We start from the raw sequence: 18281 nt of genomic DNA on the forward strand, positions 1-18281 counted from the left end.
GTATATGTGTGGATTGGTGTATATGTGTGGATTGGTGTATGTGTGTGGATTGGTGTATGTGTGTGGATTGGTGTCTGTGTGTGGATTGGTATATGTGTGGATATGTGTGTGTGGATTGGTGTATGTGTGTGGATTGGTAGATGTGGATTGGTATATATGTGTGGATTGGTATATATGTGTGGATTAGTATGTGTGTGGATTGGTATGTGTGTGTATTTGGTGTATATGTGTGGATTGGTGTATGTGTGTGGATTGGTGTATGTGTGTGGATTGGTATGTGTGTGGATTGGTATGTGTGTGGATTGGTGTATGTGTGTGGATTGGTGTATGTGTGTGGATTGGTGTATGTGTGTAGATTGGTGTATGTGTGTGGATTGGTATGTGTATGTGTGTGGATTGGTATGTGTATGTGTGTGGATTGGTGTATGTGTGTGGATTGGGGTATGTGTGTGGATTGGTATATGTGTGGATTGGTATGTGTGTGTGGATTGGTGTATGTGTGTGGATTGGTGTATGTGTGTGGATTGGTGTATGTGTGTGGATTGGTGTATGTGTGTGGATTGGTATGTGTGTGGATTGGTATGTGTGTGGATTGGTAGATGTGGATTGGTATATATGTGTGGATTAGTATGTGTGTGGATTGGTATGTGTGTGTGGATTGGTGTATGTGTGTGTATTTGGTGTATGTGTGTGGATTGGTATGTGTGGATTGGTATGTGTGTGGATTGGTGTATGTGTGTGGATTGGTGTATGTGTGTGGATTAGTATATGTGTGGATTGGTGTGTGTGTGGATTGGTATGCGTGTGGATTGGTGTGCGTGTGGATTGGTATGCGTGTGGATTGGTATGCGTGTGGATTGGTATGCGTGTGGATTGGTATGCGTGTGGATTGGTATGTGCGTGTGGATTGGTATGTGCGTGTGGATTGGTGTATGTGTGTGGATTGGTGTATGTGTGTGGATTGGTATGTGTGTGGATTGGTATGTGTGTGGATTGGTATGTGTGTGGATTGGTATGTGTGTGGATTGGTATGTGTGTGGATTGGTGTATGTGTGTGGATTGGTGTATGTGTGTGGATTGGTATGTGTGTGTGGATTGGTGTATGTGTGTGGATTGGTGTATGTGTGTGGATTGGTATGCATGTGGATTGGTATGCGTGTGGATTGGTATGCGTGTGGATTGGTGTATGTGTGGATTGGTAAATGTGTGAGAGTGATGGGTGTTATGCTGTACCATTTCCAATGTATTTTTCATTATATAATTATGCTCTAAAGTACATCATAACTCCCATCACTCTATACTGTTCCATACAGTGGCAGAGCTGGGAGACAGAGGCCTTGCACCCCCACCGCAGGACTCCTGAAAGGTAAGTGAACTTCAAAGAGGGAGAGGGTAGATAGTTAGGAGGGGTAGATAGGGAGAAGGGAGTGAGAAGGGGTAGATAGGGCAGAAGGGAGCGAGAAGGGGTAGATAAGGCAATCATACTCCTATCATGCCAAGTCTGCGACTGCCTCCTGGAATCTGGGTATGCCTGGGCATGATAGGAATGTGATTGCTGTTAACAATTATATATATATATATATATATATATATATATTGTTATTTAATTGTTTTGTCCTATTTTGGTGTGTTACTTACTTTAAATAAAAGTGTTAGATTTTTTTTTATGGTGTGTGTGGGGGGTCATATTCAGTTTCGGCCAGGTAGTTTTAAAGTGTGTGTGTGGGGGGGGTGCCACATACAGGATCCGCCCCGGGTGCCAAATACTCTAGGTACGCCCCTGCCCTCCCCTACACAATTTCTTCATCAGATGCCCTTGTGGCTGTGTGTGCCGGCGCAGGGAGAAGGAAAGCCCAAATCTTGCGATCTCGGACGTCGCTAGATTTGGGCTTTCCTTCTCCCTGCGCCGGCACACACAGCCACAAGGGCATCTGATGAAGAAATTGTAGGCAGTGGCGGAACTACCGGGGTCGCGACTGCGACCGGGCCCTGGAGTCCTGCCAGTCAGTGGGGCCCAAGGGGTGCCGAGCGGTTGCTGAAAAAGGAGAGTGAGAAAGGGATAGATGTGGTATGCCGTTTTCAATAAACTTTGCATAAAATAGTTAATTTGCATTTCATTTTAATGGTTCAGAAAATGTCAGGCAAAATGGTCGGCCCTCGCACATGTTCACTTCATCAAATCTGGCACTCTTCGAAAAAAGTTTGGACATGCCTGGTCTAGTCTGTTCCTAATTTAGGTGTTACAGGAACTTTCCTAGAATAGCATGTATGTATGGAGGATGATATTTCCAATAATGTCTGTGTGAATGCCATTAAAACCACCATTATTTTTTTTAAAAAATGCATTATCTCTATAACAGGAAAAACATCTAGTGAATTGGAAATTTAATCTCAATAAATATCTCATGGGGATAAGTAAAACAACAAGGTTTTCCATGAACACACCGACATGTATTCTACTCTGAAGTTTGTAAAATTCTCAAATACATACTACGGGAGGCCCAACAAGTTCTTTGTAAGTTCACCCAGGCCCCTATTAAACACAGTAACGATATTGCATTTTTAGGTTGTGTTTATATCTAAAAAAATCTTCATGCAATTTTGTATGGAAACTAAAAAAACAGCATTTTAATAAAATAATGCATTTTTGAAAGCAATCATACAATTCCTGAAAAAAAAAAAAAATTCTGGTTTCTGTCCACTTTACATATTTTGGAAAGCTAAAGTATTCAGTATTGAAGAATTCATTACTAAGTTTATAGCATTAACATTATGTCAACAGATAAAGCCCAGCTGCTACAATAATTCCAATTATAATGTTCTTTGCAAAACAGACCAACCGCAGAGAAGCATGGAATGGCATTTCACTTTCGTAGATCAATGAAATGTATACAAAACGAAAACACAATTATATTTCGTAAATTCACGTAGACTTTTAAAGTGTATTCAAGGACAGTTTGCGATATCTCAGCAACCTGCATTTCTTCCAATTCCTGGGTTGATCCTGGGTTTTATCTGATTTATAGATTGCAGAGAATATACTCTAATCAACGTAGATTAGGTTAAACGGTACTACGTTTAAGATTATTATATTTTCAAAAAGCATGTTTTTGCAACACAGATCATTTTCGTTTTTTTTATTTCTATATGTACTTGAAGATTAGAAACATTGAAACTTTATAAAAGTGTTAGATTTTTGGTATTTATGTATATGGCATATATTTCCAATTCGTTAACTAGTAATTTAAGGCTATATTCAGATCATTCATTAAATCAATATGTTACCTTTGCAAAGTTTAGCATAGGAAACATATTTTTTTAAAATTACACATTGCCTCGAGCTTTGGGGGTTTATTTACCAATGCAGAGGAGGATTGGATCTTCTGCATACTTTTCTGTCAACCCCCATTTACCAAGTAAACCCCCTTGTTGTTTTCCACTAGCTGCTTTGGATCTTTTTTAGTTAAAAAGTTTAACCATAGGGAAGCTGAGACTTGTGATAAAACCTGTATAGCTATCACAGTTTACTGACCCGATCTTACCGTATATCTCTTATCCTCACCCACTCTTCAAAAAGTTCAATAGCTTAATTAAAATGTGAGAAAGGGAATTTTTTTTTCCTGATTAAAAAAAACTTTAAAAATAGTTTTGTTAGATTATTAAAAACCTGCATGATATGTCTATTCAATGTCGTTAACTCTGTTTGTCTTTTCTTTTGTCATGCATTATTTACTGATTATAGATGGGTAAAAAAAACTTGGCAGAAAATGATGTCTACAAATGGCAGAAAATCCCACTTTCCACCCTGTGGGAATCTTGCCAGTAAACATGTCCATGCTGTTTATGGCATCACGTGTCATGATGTTTACATCACATTAACGTCACAGCATGATTAAAGTTTCTGCACTACTTCCCCAAGCCTTCCTGCATGAGGTTTCAACAAAAATGGAAATGCCACCAGGGAAAGAATCTTTAAGACCATTTCTATCCATCTCCTGGATAAGTTACAAATCTCAGGTATTTTCCTATATTTCAGCAGAAGCTCTCCTTATTTGCCCGTCTGGTCTGCCCATTTTTCCTAAAAATGCAATCAACACCATGGGAAAATACCCCATGTGACTATTGTCCATAATCTATAACTACGGTTAACATGCAACCAGCATTTCCAAAAACATACAAAATAACTTTAAAAAAAAATGGTTTCGGCTCTCACAGAATTCCTCTTTACCGTAATAGCACTAAAATGTGGAATACGCTACTCATGGGAATTGTGATTAAAAATGCAGTTGCTATTTGTAAAGAGAAAAAAAAAATTATAAAAATAAGAAAGCATGACATCTAGTGCAGACGAAAGGCATTGAAGTGAATGCCAAAAATAGTTAGAACACAGGATGAGCATTGATCCAGAGAGAAACATAATATCCATTACTGTAGCCAGAAAAGATTTTTCCCACTTGTAAGACACTGGCAAATGTTTTAGTGTTTTCTATTCTTTTCACATATTTGCTCTATCAATAAAACGGTATGTGTATAATTTGGAAAGGATAACATTAGACTTAGCGAACATACTGAATATTCTCTTCCAATAACACTATATTACAATATCATTCTACACGTACATTTTTCACACTTGAAATACCTTACCCGAGGACAAAAATAGATTGATTTAACTTGTTGATATGCATTTGTGAAATTTATGTGAAAAAGTATCTCCATTTGGTAGGACGGGGGAGCAGATGAGAAGACTCTTGGGGAAGGGTTTGTATTAAAAAGAATTAGTACTAACATGCCCTGTGGGCCATTGGACCTGGGCCTTGTTTTCAGTTGCACACAGTATGTAACCACTGAATCCATGTTATATTGTGTTATAAACGTGAGGGGCTATTTTTGATTTCTGTCCATCCCTGATTAGTAAAATGAGTTTATAGATTAAGCATTGACTTGGTAACAGGTTCAAACAATATAGATACTAAAAGAGAATGCTCTAGAGCATTACGGAGAATGCTTCCCAGAAGAACAGTTTACATACCAACTTTCTCGATAAAAAGTAAGATTTATCCCCATTTGCCTTTACATTGCATGGCATTTGATCTTTGGTTGGGACCAACTATGTATTTACACTGTGAGCTGCCCTTAAACCAGGGCAATATGGCAGCCGTCCTCTCTTTAGAGCACTGGGATAGGATTTGTTGCGCAGGTTTATTGCAAAAAATACATCAATATACAAATATACCGATTTAAATTTTTCCCTTTTTGTTTGATTGGCCCGTGTATTGGCTGAAGAAACTGACACAAACCGCAGAATGGTATATATTTTTGAAAGTAAACCAACAATATTTTTTCTACTTTCTAAAACTTTTGAAAAACCTTTTGAAATTGTATTGGGTGAGTGTACAGCAGTACTTGTTACAGTTTTTGTTCTAGGGAACATAAGCAACTGAAATTATTTGGAAATGCACGATTCTAGCAGAGAGGGGCAAGATGGGCAGTAGTAACTTGAGTCTCTCCTGATACCCTTTGTTGTGCACACTCTGGAGAGACGTTTGGGATGCAGTGGGGAGAATCTTGCTAGGAAAATGACAGAAAGACTCAGGACCTTTTATGTTTGAACATTTTCTGGGCAAGAGACAAGAAAATTTTAAATAAACAACTTGAAACTCAAAAAAAAAATCCAATACCTCTTAACTGTAACAAGTTTTTGTATAGCACATAAGTGTTGTACACAGTACGGTTATTTGGGAAAAGTTTTTTGTACCATATAGTTGCTTTTTGGTGTGCCAGGTACAGCTGTAGACACAGGTGTAAACTACACCCCAATCCCCTATATATTTGTTGTATTAGAGGATGCAGTGTGGTTTGCTGACTTCCTGTCTCTGGAAGTCCCTGTCCTTTTGGTGTATAATCCACAGAACATACATATCCTCTCTGTCTTTATAATGTAGGGCTAGCAGTTTCTCATTGAAGAAAGCTATAACGGTACCATGCTTTTTTGGGGGGAGTAAGCCCTATTTTTACACACAGCGCTACAGGCCAAGGTCTCAAATAGGTAGAGTTTCCTAAGTTAATTTAATGCCAGTATAATAATTATCTAGACAGAGGATACAGGTTTTCATCTTTCTCCTGATATATGTAAATTGAGTATAACCTGCACTGCTTTCACATAATTTATAGAATTTCACCCCATACCATGATCTTTTAGATGGGATACGGTGCTTAAAACATTTTGCTCTGGGGCGTACACCTCTACGAACCTTTTTGACAGAAAGGCTATCATCCTGTCATAATTAGATCACTTATAGATAGGCATTGGGCATTGTTATTAAAATGCAAAAACCTACGATGGATTTCGTAGCTCGCCCTGTTTGAGGTAACTGGGAAAAGGAGAGCTGATAAAACTAGATTTTTACTCTAGTTAGAGAGAATACTGTTTATAATCCTCCCCAATTTGGTCAGTGGGCTGCCAGAGTTAACAATAAGATGACTCTGGTATTGTGTGACATACCCATAAAACTATAGTTTTAAAAACGTATCAGTAAAAAAAAAACTAACAAAATTAATTGGCTCATAGCCATCAATAATACAATTGATGCCAGGCATGGCTTGAAATGGTGGAATTTTGGGGACTACCATTTTTGGGGGTAATCAAGTTTCATTACCATACATGGGATATGTGTGCACCTTATTTTTGAAGGTGAAAGTCCTTAATAGTTTTTTGTTCATTTTTCTTTTAGGTTTTTTTTATTATTATTTTATCCCTCCTTAATGCTAAAACCCTCTATACTACCCCCAAAATCCCTCTACGGCTGAGGGCGTGGAGGCAGGGCTGCCCTGCCGACGCCGGCTTGCACCAAAGGTACGAGCCGCGGCAGCGCGCGTGACAGGAGGATGCTTTTGTTTCATTTTACGTCCCCAGTCCCCTAGCGCTTTTTCCGAGGATGTAATAGTTAAATATTTTGAATTGAAAATACAATATGAATGACTAGAAACAAACAAGTTCATTTTGTTGCTTGGTCAGACTGGTTGGGCCGAATGGTTCTTATCTGCCGTCCCTTCCTCTGTTTCTATGTTGTTGAAAATTTTGTTGAAGGAGGGAAAGAAACTCCATTAAACAGTTATAAAAAAGTATATATACAAAATATAACTGAGCTATTCAAATGGAAACTTAATGTATAACCAGAGAACATTATTAAAATAACATTATGTGGGATTGGCGTAAACACTGATTCCAGTTCTACATCACAATGAAATTTTACATTGGAATATAATGGATGGAAATATTAAATGGGGATATTAGATCATTATTTTTTCTTTTCCGTATTTTGTACGACACCTCAAGCATATTATTTAAGCATGGTTATGATTCTCTGGATAAAAATCCAATTCTAATTTATTAAATATCTATATATGGAAATATTGTGAGGTTGACACATATAATCAAATTTAAATGTGTTTGATGTTTTGTATTTTACTGAGTCATTGCAACAAGCTTAGGTCTGTAATTTCTAACTACGTACATCTGACGTTAAACGTTGACGTCAAGTCATGTTAATAATGTTTCAGAGCAACACATAATAAAATCAAACAGCAAATATCATTAGATTGTTATCATATTTAATTGTGAATAAACTATACATGGAATTCAAGGCAGCGACCAAATAACGTCAAGCTAGAGATGACCTTTTAGTGAGAAGATATAATTTAACATATAATATATAACATGTTTTTATTAGTATGACATATAATAATAATGATGAAATGTGTACGTTAAACTCAAAGTAGAATTAATGAAAATCATTATTTCATACAACCAATTATGCAAACTTCCCCTGAGATCTCACAACTTTTCATTTTCTTTTCAAAGTCTCAGTGGTGTTAAACATGTAAATGCATTTACATTTATTTTTCTTATAGTTCCACTTCACTTGTGATCAGCTTTAAGTCATTACCTCTTCTTCAAGTCTACTTCTCCTACACCATAACTCTTGACAATTCATACCTTGTTTTTTTCAGGACAAGAAGGGCTTTTTTAAGGTGTCATTTTTTTTTAAAGTAGACACCCCATGGACATTTAAATATTTTTTTTATATATATATATATTTTATTTTTTTGGCCTTTTTTTAAAACAATTTTTGGAACTGGAAGGTTCCCCTGATGGTGACATAAGTGGGATTTTTTTTTTTTTTACATTGTTTTTTTTTTTAATTTTACTAATTACATTGTAATTAGAAAGTACCTGTATTCAACCTGCAACTTATTTACAGGACGCGCCGCCATCTTGCAAGTGGCAATATCACTTGCAGTGGCGGTTTTAACAGCTCTCCGGAGCGGTCCCAGAGCATCCTGGGGTGGGTGTTCGTTGTCGTTGAACCGACACCATTGAAGTTTAGAAGGTGAACGTTGATGGCCTCCTAAACTGTTTCAAAACGGGCGTCCGCGGATGTTGACGCTGAGGCGAGGGGCCAGACTGATGTCGATCTCAGTGTTCCTGAATGACTCGACATCGAGGAATTACAGCAACACCATTTGGGTGCAGAAAGCAAACATAGATCGCTTTCTACACCCACTTAATGACATGACGGTTCTGGCACGTCAATTGTTGTTAAGCGTTTGTTTTCACGTGACGTGCCTGGACCATCAGTTGTCATCAAGGGGTTAAATAATGTTTGCAAAACAATAGGGCTCACCTGCATTGTCTCTGGTTCATACAAAGCTACGCAATCAGGCCTGGATAAAAAGAGAAGAACCAATAAATATGGGGTGAAGAACGAGAAAAATAGGTGGAACGTGGTTGAAAACAGGATAGTCAGGAGTATGTGGAGTTTTCAACGAGCACGTCCTTTTAACTTCTCCTAGTATCATTGGAAAGGTATCACCCTAAAAACTACAAACAATATATGATCTAAACTTTTCTATAGAAAGCAGCCATTATGTAATTGTAGCATATCTCTTCAGGGAGAGGGATAATGTATTCATTGCCTATAAAGTATAAGTCAACAAGCAATCCTAAATATTCTGGTTGTATGTAATGCTATAAGGACAGTTATTATGTGCCTAATATAAGAACTGAACATGGAATATGTCTTGAACAAAATAAGTTAACCTTTTAAAAAAGACGCTTTTAAAATACGTCCAATGCATTGTTTTTAATAACAGTATAGCACTCATGTAGTGGTTTCTTTCTAACAATGCGTTATATTATATGTGGGTATTCTTGTGTGACCTTAAAACCATGAAAAACTATGTAAACGCTCACGTGCTAAGAGAACAGCTTGTTTGTGAAAACAAGGACCCTCACCCTGACATCTCTTGAAAGGAAGTACAATTTTTGGTAAAAATATGTTGCTAATGTGCTTTCTGGCAGACATATGTCCCTTTTACCTCCAAATTTATCTGGATGAATTTTTTTCTTAAGAAACTTCTTGGAATATTGGGGGAATTTGCCGCATTTTGGTCATTTGTCAAATAATTTACTCCTGGGAGGTAGTTGTGGATCCATTTAGCAATGTTTTAAAATGTAGAAACACAACAGTGACTTTTTACAAAGACAGATGAAATCTAAACTATAGTATTATTATTATTATTATTACGCTCAGCAATATGATGGAGCTATATAAATAATAATAATAACAATAACTATAAATTGTATATACTACAGTATGTATGTACAATATACATTGCTACTATATTATTTACAGGCAGTATTGAAAAATAATTTATTAGAAGACAAGCCTTATGCAATGGACACAAACTGGTCGTTCTTTTTTTTCAGTAATAATGCTTGCATTCGGCTCATATTTCAGTATGTGAGATCTCTGATATGTTTGTCATCTTCAATACTGTTGTTGTGATGTCAGCATTTATCAGGTATACAGTTTCAACCTGTCTCCATGTTTGGGTGTCAAGAACCCCCTCTGAAAACAAGTTACGCTTTTACAGGTGCCAGTGAGAACCTATCCTTGTCCGTTTACAGGCACTGTCATAGCAGCTGTTAATAAAATAAAATGACATTATTTTGCAAACCTTGTTTTCTACAGCAACTTGGCTTTGTAGCATCTATTAGTTCAGTGTATGTTAATTAAGAAAATGATGGGATGACATCATTATGCTCTGTTGCCTGGACCATCAAGATATGACTTCACCAGGTAGACGAAGACTTGAGTTCCAATTACCAGGTCGATGAGGGAGCCAGGAATGTAGCAGATATTTGGTCAATTTTAGATACTGCCCTCTCGGCGGTAGATAGAAGGGTGTTTGGATGAATGGTTGGTCCCTTGACATGGCTTCCAAGAACAATCTCCATGGTATTCCATTCCTGGGAAAATAGCTATTTAGGAAATAGGTTGAATCTCTCATGGAATATACCACAGGGGATATGTATTTGTTACCTTTCAATCTAAGCGTTCTACTAAGGAAAGACCCTAGGTTTCCTGTTTGGGACTTGTATTCTATTCGATTCTATTTCAGTCTTTTCTCCACTTGTGCAACTGGATGATAAGTAAGGAAAATAAATTAACAGGTTATGGAAATGCTCCATGTTTGCTTTAGTACAGTGAAAAGGAAATTAAGTTGTCCGTTCCTATTGTATTATTATTTTTATTATTATTTATACATATAAAGTAGGTTTCTATTACATTTTTACTCAATGTTCAGCAAAATGTTGTACTTGTGAAAAAATAATCTGTTTTATTTCGGAAACAAGATAACAGAGGATACCTCTTCAGTCCAAGACATTCTTTGTATTCCATTACAAAACTAAATGATTAAGGGGCCCTTTACAGCTCATTTGGTCTCTCAGGCATATTATTTTTCAGGTTTTAATGGTTTGATATATTTGTATATTTGTATATAGAATTTGTTCTGTGTCGATCCTGCCTTTTTAAATTATGGCATATGCTTCCAAACATTTATGCTTCTGCTGTGTTGCACACATGATCCCGGCTTGTTTCCCATCTTGTTCTATCTGGGGTTATGCATAGAGGTCTGAATCTAGACCAGTATTTTGGTTTCAATATCGTGTTGTCTTGTACTGTATTAGATATAGGGTGTATGGTTTTCTAGAGAATAATACGTTATTTATTTGATTATATATGTTGTGACACAATACCCCTTCACTTTGGTACTATGTCCGGGAATCTTTACTTACACACAGTCTTCCAGGCTGCAGAGACGGCTCAGACACGAGGAGGGTAAAATAAAAGGATGGGCCTGTTTTATTTTGTCACCGCAGGCATTACAGAAAATAAATAAATCAAAACAAAAAGCCTTGCTCTCGTGAGCACTAACTAATACAGGATTCTCAATCTAACTACAGTTGGGCGGCTTATCCGTTCCAATAAACAAAATAACAAAATTGCATGTAATATTGGCAGCACTCAGTATTTTAGCAGCTCTCTCCCCCTCTCTCTCCCTCTCTCTCCCTCTCTCTCCCTCTCTCTCCCTCTCTCTCCCTCTCTCTCCCTCTCTCTCCCTCTCTCTCCCTCTCTCTCAGGGAGCCAAATGATCTCTCTCTTGCTCTCAGATCAGGAGGCTGCTTAACTGCCTCTCCCATTAATTAGTGGAAACAGGTGAGTACTAGGAGAGTATCCGATAATCTCCGGACTGGATTCCCACCTGCTGGTCTTCGGCTGCTCATAAACTGTGGAGTGGAGCACTGGCCCGCCCTACTCTCCAAATGCTCCACCCCAGGGACCCAAAACACACAAATAACAACAGACGTTAATAATTCCAATATTAACAATACATCTCCCTGGGGCTAGTAAAACTATTGTGGGTAACCACCCTGCAAAATATATGGGGATAAGTACACTCCCTCCATTATCATCCCCTGCTAAATATTGTCCCCCCCATCTATATATACGTTCTATGAACATTCCAGGGCCCTCTAAGTGCCCAAATGAGCAGCTTTTAATTGAGAGAAGTCACTAAAGATTAGCATGTCCACTGGACCATTATAGACCCAGACATAAAGCGGTAAATCTTGGAGATGGTACTTACCTTTTTTTATTTTTGGGGCTGTCCAGGTGAGACATGGACAGGTTGCAACACTAGTTATGAAAGACCAAGGAGGAACACTGAACTTTTCGAGTTTGCCAAACTTCACCACATGTTATGCTTTAAGCACTGTAGAATTGTTTAAATCTACCGTAGCCTTCAGATTAATTGGTTCAACGTAAAGATATTCTACCTCTTTTTGCATTAATTGGCAAAGCCGCGTTTTGATCAACGGGCTCTTTTATAAGTCATTCTTTAGACTTTCCAAACAATCTAAATTCGAAGTCAGAATAAGAAACTCTAGAATTGATTTCAAAAGTATTGTTAAACAATGTCATATTGAAATGTGCCAAGAATATATGAAAAAAGAATCTGTTTCAGTGAACATCTGTTCATCTGTACTATGCAGACGTACTTTTCTAATACTTCACATACTTTTCATACTTTAAAATAAATCCTACATTACCAAAGAAAAATAAAAACAAAATATTTTATCAGACTCTATTGACGTGGTTAATTCAATATACTAAACTTCAATCTAGTTAGACCCCAAAGCTACTTGGCATATCTCATAAAAGAAACCTTGATCAGAAAACTTGACATGCTGGCATAGCACAGCCTGACCTAATCGCATTACGATTATCATGCTTTTGATTCCACCGTTGATAACAAAATTGGTCAATTATGAATACTTCAAAAGACCATAATTGAGTTAACTTTTTTTATAATCGTTCATGATATGCAAGCACAATGAATACAATAATCATATCAAAACAGGAAAGTATATCAGTATAGGTATAAGTATAGACTTCAAACAATAGTTATATTTAGGCTAAATAAATTGAAATGTGAGGTCCCATTAAAAAAATGTTTTTCCCTGAGCGTAAATCCATTGCTGTATACAGTAATATAGGTTAGCTTTGAGAGAAATCTGTTTCTATGTCATTTTATCTCAATAAACCTTTGCAGAGGCTGCCATTGTTGCCACTCGTGTCATATTTTAGTTAGCTTATTCCTTTATGGGAATACAAATGAAGTCCATTCCTCCATAGACTTTCATTAGCCAGAGTGTCCAACTGGGTGAATGCGACTGAGCCAGTCTATTGTTTATCACAAGGCAGTATGATAAGGAGTCATAAGGAGTTTGTCTAGCAGATAACAGAGCTAGAAAACATATAAATGGATAATATGCATATATGATAGCTTACAATAAAGGTTGAGCAGGGATGCCTGTGCAGAAAAAAGGAAATCAAGTCCCCGCAAAAGAAGCTACATTATATTGCTTTATGAAGTTTTCGCAACTGTACCATCAATTTCAGGTTAATATGAAAGACACCTAGAACCATATAAAGGGATTTTTAAAAATATGGGTATTCCATATGTATGTGCGATTAGTCAAACAATCACCAAAGTAGATGTTGTTGAGATGAGGTAGGGGAATTTTATCAATCAGACAAAGGGCGAAACAATAGACTAGATCTTTTGTGAGAGATTGCGAGAATGCAGCAACTTCCAATAAATTTAACTTGGTATTTACCGGATCAACCCCATTCTCTCAAACCATTTCACAATTATATCCAATAATTAAAAAAAATAATGTTTTCCAGTAAACTATTTCCTTTTAATTATAAAATTGTTGAGAAGTAAAAAAAAAAACACATCAACCCGTCCCCCCAATCCATGTGTGTTCCATGCATATTCCAGGGCCCTGCTCAGTTCAGCAATCAGCTCCTTTCGCTTGCCCATAGTGAATGAAGATTTCCATGGCCATATTTCCCTGGAAATAACCAGGTAAAACCAGAACCTTGCACTTATCTCTTATTTTCCAAATATCTGTATTTTGTGTCTCAAATTGTGACCTATTTTTTTGTTTACACTAATTATAAAATAACATTTATTTTGGGATTCATTTGTGCAATTGGTTCATCTTAGGAATCTGTCAACAGCTGCGGTGAAATGAAGTTTTAAACGTCCTTTCATTTTGTACATTCACTTCGAGGATTTGACCACAGAGTTTGTTTTTCTTCATAACCTGGAATCCCTCCAAAGCCTTCTGTATCTCTTTTTATGGCCGGGCTATAGCTTCAAGCATAGCGTTCTTCATCAGGCTTCACCCTGAAACCAGTTGTCTTTGTTATGACTACATATATTCTGAACTATTCTGGACAGCAGACTCGTTTGATTGACTACTGTGCCTGAAATATTTCTATCAATATACAGATTTACATACTCTATAGTTGCTCCAAAAAAAAATGTGAAAAGCACATGAAAAGGGTTTTAAGGATCTTGTCTCCAAAATGAGTTGTTAGTTTATTCTATATTATAGGCCCTAATTAATATGAGATACTGTTGGGGACAAAATAAAAAAAAATAAAAACAGAAAGTGTTAAATTCAAATCCTGCTTCTAAATATAATATTTTCCACAAGTTGTTGTCTGTGTGGCTCGGTGACACTGACTTTGTTGAGAGTTATGCAATTTTTCATAGTTATTAATGTAGCAAAGTACGTCATATAAAAGAAGAATTTATTTTAGTTACTCAAATTAATTTATATGGCGGGGAGAAGCAAAAATCTCAGAAATTTCAGTAAGATTCCTACGTTTGTGTGCCATGTTTTTCTGCCGTTACAAGCCGTTTGGCCCCCATTACATCCCATTTTGACACTCTTTCATGAGGTAAAGTGGGTCACCCTCAAAATATGTTATACGTTCCTTATTTCTTTAAATGATGAGGTAAAGTGGTAAGGGACTGTGTATAGGAGGGAACATATACATGTCTGATAGGTAGAAGTAGCTAAAAAATGGGGGGGGGTCTCATTTATGGTTATGGCTGTGATTGATGGGTCAAACAGCCTGTGGGGTTTTTTTCCTTACTTTTTTCACTCTGGCCAATCAGCATTTACAAGGGGAGGGGCAAGCATTATATATGTGCTGTCGCCATTTTAACTTGTCAGTAGTAGCAGACTGATGAGGGTTGGAATGTGAGGCAGTCAGTTAATTCAGTAGTGTAGCGCAGAACATTTACCGGGTTGAGGGGAATTGGAGAAGCTGTAGTGTCCTGTACAGTATATTAGCTCATTATTGATATACAGGAGCAGGAATTTCAGCATTTGTTTTAGGGCTGGTTTTTTTAATTAAAAATTAACTAGCAAAACCTCTACTTTATGGACAATTAAGCATCTGGCTGTACTTGCACACAATGTGTTTAAGTTGTTGAAGTACTGTTCCTGAATTGGGATTAAAACAACTGCACCTTTTGTGGACAACACAAAACAATAATTATATTCATTGATAAATATTGGTGAAAATGGGCAGACCCACAGATTTATTTTTGGGCCAGTAAAAACATGGGAAGGTCAACTCAGAAGTGAGTTTTACTCTGCCTTGTACACAGGTTTACTCCAAGGTGTGTGGACATCTCACCAATTCTGGAATGAACCGTCATATATGTAAACACAACAGCACAGCTTTGCTTCATGGGGAAAACTGGCAGAGGTTATTCTGAGGTGATCATTTTTTTTTAATATTGGAAAAATTCAGTCCTGTTTCAAGGAGCCAGATCTGCCCAGGCCTCATACTTTACTACTGCTGCTGCTCCTACTCTAATATCTCCTTGCTCATTCTGGGATGGTCAATTCTTTAAATGTTTCTTATATCGGGCAAATACGGTAATACTGCAGTTTTTTGGACATAAAAAACTGCAATACTGCACTTTTACTGCAGTTTTACTGCATTTGTACTTCACTGTACTGCAGTTTTACTGCAGTTATTTTTGCAAGGAAGTACAAATGCAATAAAGCTGCAGTACATTGAAGTACAATTGTAGGTTTGCAATATAATGACGTAAAAGTGCAGCAAACGTGCAGTAAAAAGTGCAGTATTGCAGTTTTTTCATGTCCTCTACAAACTACAGTAATTTTTCGTAAGGGGGCAGGCTTGCCACTCTGCCCCCAGAAATGCCTTATACCCCCTATATGTCACTCTGCCTCCCTGATATGCCTTATACCCCCCTAAATACCGCTCTGCCCCATGATATGCCTTTTAACCCCCTATATGCCTTATACCCCTATATGCCACTCTGGCATATAAGGGGTTAAAATATGCCTTATACCCCCTATATGCCACTCTGGCTCCAGAACTGCCTTTTATCCACTATAGGGCATTCTGGCAGCACAAAGGCAGCAAACAATGTTTACGATTTCAAAATCTTACATTTTTTAAGAAGTCATGTTTTAGGGAGATGGTCTTTATGCTTTTAACATGTCCTCATGGTTATGTTCTGTAGATGTCTTCTTGTGTTCTACCCCAGATTGTATGCATGGGATGAAAAGTTTGGTTCCTTTGACCAAGATGAAACTATCTTTTTTTCTGATTAATCTGGCAATCCATATATGACAGGTTTTGCCTGTGAAGTGCTAAATGATATGTGTATAGGCAAAAGTTATATTTATGTATGGAAATAATGGACGGCATAAAAGATATTATGAAAGATTCAAGTTCATGGTAGAATTGTTTGCCTCATTTTAATTTTTTTTAATGCTAACGTTTGTTATTCACAAAATTGAATCTGACATTATTGTCTTTTAGAACATCTCTACTAGACATTAAATATGTCAATACAGTGACTTTTATGTCACAAGGTTTTCTATTGGTAATTATTTGAACCATGTGTTTATAGAATAGATATTGCTTTCATGCTAGGGATTAAGTTGCAACATATGAATGTACTCATTCTAGTGGAACACATTGGAAATATCTATTTGATACATCATCAACTTTTGCTCTGATATTATTAAGTTCAAAGATTTTGAGAACTGGGAGTTCCTTTTATCTGATTTTGGCCTTTTAAAAGTCAACATCTGGGAGAACTGATACTGCTACAGGTGTTCCAACAGAGAGAAACTAAACCACTAAAAAACTTCAGACATTCCACCTCATTCTTCCGAAGAGAATTTTCGCAATGAGACTTACTTCTACCCATCACTTTATTTCTAACTGTTATTTAATATGTTAAATTATATAGAACAGTATGTGTCCCATTACAATGCCATAATTAACCAACTAAGTAGAAATATTACCTGTACCCAAGACCGAACCCAAAAGACGTTCCAATAAACGGTTATAAAGCTATACTACTGCATTAGTACTACATTTTAAATTAGTTTAAAGGCTGCCCAGTACAGCAGACATTTCCTCTAAAGGGATCCCTGTATAAAGTGGAAATAGAGGCAAAAAGGTGATCATTTGTTAACCTTGTTTGCAGTTGTGAGGTTTCTGTTGGAAAAGCAGGTCTTGCCTGGTGGATGTAGATGAGTAGTTTAATAATGTCTGCTATTACCTAATTCTTAGTGGAGGGGTTTTCTATCACACTTTGTTCCTCACTTTACGTAATTTCAATCGTATTATATTTTGACAAAGATATAATGCCTAAGCCTCATAATTCATAACATATCTGCTTTTAAGTTTGCTATTGAGTGTTTTTGCGTTTCATGTCTTCAGTGGTGGTCTGCCCCGGGTTCCACTCATCAGGGGATGCCTCAATTTTCGTCTAGTTCAGGTAAGACCAGCCCTTTATGAACAATTTTGGACGAGCTCAGGTAAGCAGTTAGCCGCAAGGCTGCTTGCACGGCATGTGAACACCTGAGAGAAAGCTGCCGCCAGTGAGGTAAGGGAGGGTGTGTGAGGGAGTAGTGAGAGTGTAAGGAAGTGAGTAGTGAAATTGTATAAGTATATATATGTGAGCATGTATGTATATGTTTGTATGTCAGCATGAATGTGTATGTGCAAATTTGGGAGCATGAAGCATTTTCAGCTTTAAGTAACAGGTTATGACGGTGCCTATTCTCAGATCAATCTACATGGACGCACTATAGGGGTATAGTTCCTCGAGATTTTCAGGTCAACGTGACTATGGGATGCAAACAACCAAACACGCAGGAAAGAATAGCTTGAAGTCACACCCAAGAGTCGTAAATTATACAAAGAAGTACACAATACACAACTCAGACTACACTTTGAAAGAGTTGCAAAGCACTCCATGGTGTTTTATAGGCCTTTGCTGTCGATGTGTCTAGATTCACCTGAAGACAGGTTTCAAACTCTGGGATTGTATACCCATTCAGCACGCTATCCCAGACAACTCTCTAATGCTAATTCGCTGATAAGCAGGCTTAAACCAAACAAGAGCCCATTTCTTACATTTCTGGATTGTTTTAGAACAGAAAGATTCCCTACTGTTTTTCTTTTTGTATGTGTCCTCTCTATCTATATGTTATTGTTGAAAAAGAAGTA

Source organism: Spea bombifrons, chromosome 2 (assembly GCF_027358695.1).
Source record: "Spea bombifrons isolate aSpeBom1 chromosome 2, aSpeBom1.2.pri, whole genome shotgun sequence".
NCBI lineage: Eukaryota > Metazoa > Chordata > Amphibia > Anura > Pelobatidae > Spea > Spea bombifrons.